Source organism: Notothenia rossii (assembly GCF_949606895.1).
Source record: "Notothenia rossii genome assembly, chromosome: 8".
In the NCBI taxonomy this organism is placed as follows: domain Eukaryota; kingdom Metazoa; phylum Chordata; class Actinopteri; order Perciformes; family Nototheniidae; genus Notothenia; species Notothenia rossii.
The window spans coordinates 49773201-49779200 of NC_136906.1; positions in this window are offsets into that span (position 1 = coordinate 49773201).

Here is a 6000-nt window from a genome sequence, read left to right on the forward strand (position 1 = left end):
TGTAACAAAGTAACATATTTACCAACACATGTTCTACGCCACTAAATACTTAGGCTACATTTAAATGTGTGCTGTGTCGTTTCAGCCATTCTCCGCAAGGGTTTTTGAAATTGGTCCGTGCGCAAAGCATTGTGGGGATTTTAAGGACGCGAAGTCTACCCATGTGCAGCCTCAAAATTTCCCCCAAACCAAGGACGCGGCCTCGGTGGAATTCCAAGTATGCTGGAGATTGGAACAGTCCTTCGGCGGCACTCGATGACATAGAATCCTTGAAATATTGGCTTGGAAGCCCGTATCCTCGAGATTGCGAAACGGCCACGGCCTCTGTCTCTCCTTCTCTGCATGAGGCACACCTGTTCTCACTCACCTAATCAACCTTCTCTTTAAGAGCTTGGCCCACATCTCACTACTCTGGCAGATACTTAAATGCTGTTCGACGATTCAGAGTGCCTCTCTGCAGCCCAAGCCGAGTTTTGTTCACATTGCAGTTTTTGAGCAACTTTTTGAGTTTTTGACTGGGATGTTTTCCCTCTGCTTTGTTTTTGGACCTTTCTGGAACCAGCCAGCTCCCTGTCTTCAGTACCTGCCTTGGCCTAGCTTTCTTCATTAAACACCTTGAAACTTAACTTGTCAGTCGCTGCTTTGGGGTCCTAGTATCCAAACGCAACAAAGCAGTCGGGTAGCAGGTGTGAGATGAATCACGCCGGCTTTCAAAGTTATTGAGGGAATAAAATGAACGTATTACACATTTCCTGGAACGGACACTTGGGCATATGAAGCAGTCTGGATGAGAAATCTAAAGCAGAAAAGGCCTCACTGAAAAAACTGGAACGTTGATGTGAGCCTCTCCGCTCACACACAGTACAAAGGGAACGGAAGGAGACAGGATTGGGTGCAACAACAGGGGGTTTATTGTCCAAAAGATCACAACACAAATCAACGTGGCCAGTGCGGATCTTTATGGGTCCGTTTCCAAGGCCAAGAACGTCCTCCCAGGATCCGGCCTACTGCAAGACAGACCAGAACCAGGTTACCACATGCTTTCCAGTGACTAATTAACCACACCCCGCTGCCACAGTTGACTTTTATTAAATGTATTATTTTAACACATTTCACATAACTATATTAGATTAGTTAAAAGCAATAGGCCTACTATTAAGTTAAATATTTAAACTGAATATTATTGCTTTCAATCATACAGTTATGGGAAATCTGCTGACTTAATACATATAAATATATTCAACTTTTCAGTGCTTGAAGCAAGTTCTGGGGCCTCATTTATAAAGGGATATAGGCTCAAAAAATGGCGTACGGCTGTTTCTACGCAATGTTTGCGATTTATAAAATACTAACTTGACGGGAAAACGTGCGGTCCTCCAACGTGCGGTCCTCCACGCAAACTCTAACCCATGCGTACGCACTAAGAACAAAAACGGGAGAGACGAGAAACTGCGACACCGTTGGCAGAAGGAAGAATGGAGAGAAATATGTGGAAATAATACCATAAATAAAATGTTACCTCTCATTTATCATAAATGAAGAATTCATTTTCAAAAATTGATTAAAACCAATCTTAAAATGATTTAACAAACGCCTGTTTGAGACTCCTCAGTGCACACAAAAACATAACTTAAGAAATAAATAAATACGGATATGTTTTTTTAAAACCACCTCGAATATGTTGTGTTAATGTTATGAAATGTTTTCTCATAAATGATGCGGTAAGCAGGAGGACAGAATTACGTCTAAACTGACGCCGTTTTGCATTTCTATAGGTTGTAGATCTACGAGCATGGTTTTATATATGTTTGATACATGTTTAATCGTGTTTTATGCCGTTTGCGACTTGATAAGACGCTCGTAAAACACAGGAGGTATGGAAACTAAGAGCACCATAGTGGTAAATTGTACAGCTAATATAACACAACACATTAGTTGTATTTCCTTTAACTGGTGGATATAGAGTTGCTGCTGGGGGGGGGGTTGAGATGCACAGGCTGCAGTGGAGACGCTGCGCACAGCTGATCGATAGCTGGGACACAAACCGCCAAATACAAAAACATAATTCAGATCCAGTCGTCATGACTCCACTCCGGAGGGATTCCCTGATCATTTCTTACAGTTTCTCATCAAGGGATGGTCTCCTGTCCCCTGTACAAACACACTGCCTGAGGAAGGCTATGTGTATTTTTGTTGTCATTAACCTTTTTCGGACCACTTATTTATTTATTTTGGTGACGATCCGACCTCCATGCTGCTACTCTGGTTCAAACTGCATCCACCAAACAATAATTTATCTCGACCTCCCCAAAATAACCAAAATCTGAGAGGGTTTTTTTTAGCTGTTCTGTCGTTATTTCCTGCGATCTTCTCCATGCAGTCAGTCAAAATGAATGAATGAAACGGCGTTTCTTTGACTATTTATAGGCAAATATGGGCGTTACGTGAAGCCCGCAAAAGCTGCACCGCATTTCGAGTCGGTTGTGATTTATAAAAGGAAACCGGCGTAGGAAGTGCCATACGCACTTTCCTCGCCGGTACGCAATGTTTGTTGAATCGGAAAGTGGCGGAAAATTTATGGACCTATTTTTCGGATTTCTACTTCGTAAGCAACCTTCCCACGTCAATCCTACGCATGGCGTTGTACATGAGGCCCCTGGTGTCATCGCAGCAACCACGGCAGAAATATCCCAAGAATGGATACATCATGCTTTATTTTATTTGAATTTCACTTAAAGTGTCATCCACATGGAAGTGAGACATCATGATAACTCAGCAACAAAGCACGCTCCATAAGGCAGTGTAGCCCCCTCCGTCAGCTCATCACTGTGGTAATTAATGGCAATAAGCCGGGGGCATAACGGGAACACCCCTCCTCATTTACACTTAACCTTACATATCAAATGGCAATTAATTTGTAATATGCGTCAGAAATTGTCTAATTACCTCATATGCCGATACTCTGAGTCGCCATTTGGTTGAAAGAGGATGAGTGAGCTGTTAATGATGCTCAGTTCAGGGCCTGCTCTGCACAGTCTGCTGTGACCCACACTCTGCTCTAATTACAGCTGAACTGTACACGCCTTCATCATCATCATCTGCTGCAGGGTGACGACAGCAGCCACCGTCAGGCAGTACTTCTAGTATTTAAAAAAAGATAGCACGCTGCATCCAGTTTTTGTATTTTTTCTTTCTACACTGTAATATTCCAGATATGATTTGCATTTTCAGGGTTCCCACGCTTGCCTTGAAAATGTTTTCCATGCTACCTCCTAATTTTCCAGGTACAATATTAAGTGATGATCTATAGGCCCCTGAAGCTTTCCGCCCCCATCCGCGCCCCCCTCCCCTCACACACACAACCCCCTAGGACACCTGACTACTTACTTGATTTAAAAGATGTGCCAGTCAAGTCTACATTGTAAATTCTTAGATATTATGTCTTATTGATAATATCAATGCATGAAATAATGCAACAAGCTGTAGATGAACAACAATTTATTGAACTGGAACTTTGAAACACATGAGCACTGGGATTGATATATGTTCTCTCTTCCACTCCTCTCCTATCTCATCCTGTCCTCTTCTCTCCACACCTCCCCTCTTGTGTCCGCTCCTGTCTTCTCTTCCTACTCTTCTCAACTCCTCTCCACTCTTCTCCCTTTTCCTCTGTCATCCTCTACTCTCTTATCCTCCTCTTCTTCTCCTCTTTCATCTTCGCCCCTCTTCTCTTCCTCCTCCCTCTTTCCTTCTGTGCCCTCCTGGCTCCTCCCCCTCTCCACTCCTCTTCCTCCTCCTCTCTTCAGTCTGAAGATCTGAAACAGAATGTTATTTTGAGTTAAAATTGGTCATCTCCATAAGCTAAAATGGTGTTATATTTATCTTTAGGAGGGTGACCAATAAATATTACAATCTTTCATACATCCATAAAGGCTATTGCGCATACCTCATTGCTTTAACTTATTGACAGACTCTTGCAGCTCTTTCAGGGCTTTGTCTAGAGCTGCCACCTCTTCCTTTTTATCAGCAACCCCTTTCCGATAGGCATTTGATTTTGACAGCAGTGTAAAATTGTGCTTCTTCTCTGCCATGACTGCCATTTCATGTTCTTCTTTCTCCATTGTTTCAGCGATAGTCATTACTTTTTGCCGGATGGTTTTCACTTTCTGGATTTCCTGGGAGAGCTCCTTTCTTTTCTTCTCTTTAGTGGTTTGCTCTCTCAACTTCTTCTGGTCTTCCAGATACATCTCATATCTTGTCCTTGCTCCTCTGCAGTGTTGCTTGAGGTCTTTTGGAAGACCTCCATCTGTGTACCCAGCCATTGCATCGTGGACCAAGCGCATTGCTATTAGCATCTTCTCCTGTAGGTTTTCAACAAGCATATCCTTGCTAACAGAGTACCCCCTTTCTACCGAAGCTTGTACATGAGACAGCGTGAAGAGACATTGCATGATGTTCCACAGTTCTGCATACTCTTCTTTGCCACTGAGATATCTTCCGAAGAATTCATCAAGTCTGCAGCTGTAAACAAATTCTTGGAACTCTGCTTTGTGGTTTGTGTTGACATTGAGTGAGAATGCTTTATACTGAGAAAGGACTTTGTCACACTCTGTGGCAGGGCACCATCCAGCATTGAGGAGAACCTGAAGGAGTTTCTCAAACATTACTGTTGTACTTTCGGTTTCTGTCACAATCATCACAGGGTCAAGGGACCTCATATGCCGCACAGCTGGATACATGAGAGGACTTCTCTCCATAATTTTCTTGCAGGTCATTGTGAGTAAGGAGACACATTCTTTTTTGAACTCCACGATTTTCACTGGATTTTCCTGGAGCTTCTCAGATGCCTTCTGCAAAGCCTGCTTGGTTGAAAATCCTATGTCCAGGTGTTTGAGTGGGACATGGATTTGCTTCTCTTGGGGATCCAGTTTAGTGAGCTGGAGAGGTGTCTTGATCTTTTCCAGCTCTTCTCTCTTAATAAAGCATGACAGCAGGCCTGTCAGGGTGCTTTGGAGCTCCTTTGCCAATAATGGCACCATTGGGGCATCTGTCTGAAATACCTTCAAAAAAGGCTTCAGCTGCCTTGCAACAAAAGCGAAAAACTCAAGTTTAGCCAGGAAAAGAGGGTCTTCGGTTGCCTTCTTGACTGTCAAGTAGGACGCAGATGTTGGCACTTTACTCTTCGTAAGTTTCTTGTGGCTGTGGATGTACGCCATCACAGCTGGCCACACTTCGATTGCCCGCTCAGCAACTTTCAAGTCTTCAACCCATCGAGTGGCACAGAACTTCAGAGGAAATCTTGCCGTTTTAGTCAGCTCACTGAAATCCTCTCGCCTTGCTGGCGAGTCATGGAACAACTGCCAAAGCGCTCTCAGCGCATCTCCGATTTTCCAACCTGTTTCCCTCTCTCCGGTCTGGAAACTTCCATGCACAACATGCAGACCACAACTTCCCAGGTTGATGAGCTTTGGTGCATCTGGGTCCTCTTTGCTCTTGTCCTCTTGGAATATTCTTAAGAACTTCCAATTCACTGTAGGGCCGTCCATCGATATTTGCAGGAGCTTCTTGGGGTCCAGAGGTGACAGGGATCTGTTGATACTCTCCAAGAGCTTCTCTGCCTGAGTGTGTCCTAGGAACTCTGAAGTGAAGTAACGCACAGCTACTTTCCCTTCGCGTTCACTCCAGTAGCGCAGAATGATATCCATCTGTTCTGTTTGTGTCACTTTGTTAAGGCATTCGTCAAAAGACACAACACTTTGCTTTTCTTACGTCTTCGATCAGCTGCTCTTTAAAATGAGGATACAAGCCACATTTTTTGGCAATTTCGCTGTCTGGGAACATCTGAGCAAAAGTTTTTGAAATGTCAGAGTTGGAGTTGAACGAGAAGTGTGACCTGACCATCTTCATGACCCAGCGAATCTCTGCTTCAAATACAGCTTGGCTTGAAAAAAATGTTTTCCCCTGAGCTCCAGAGCCTTTTTCCGTAGGCTGTTCACTGCT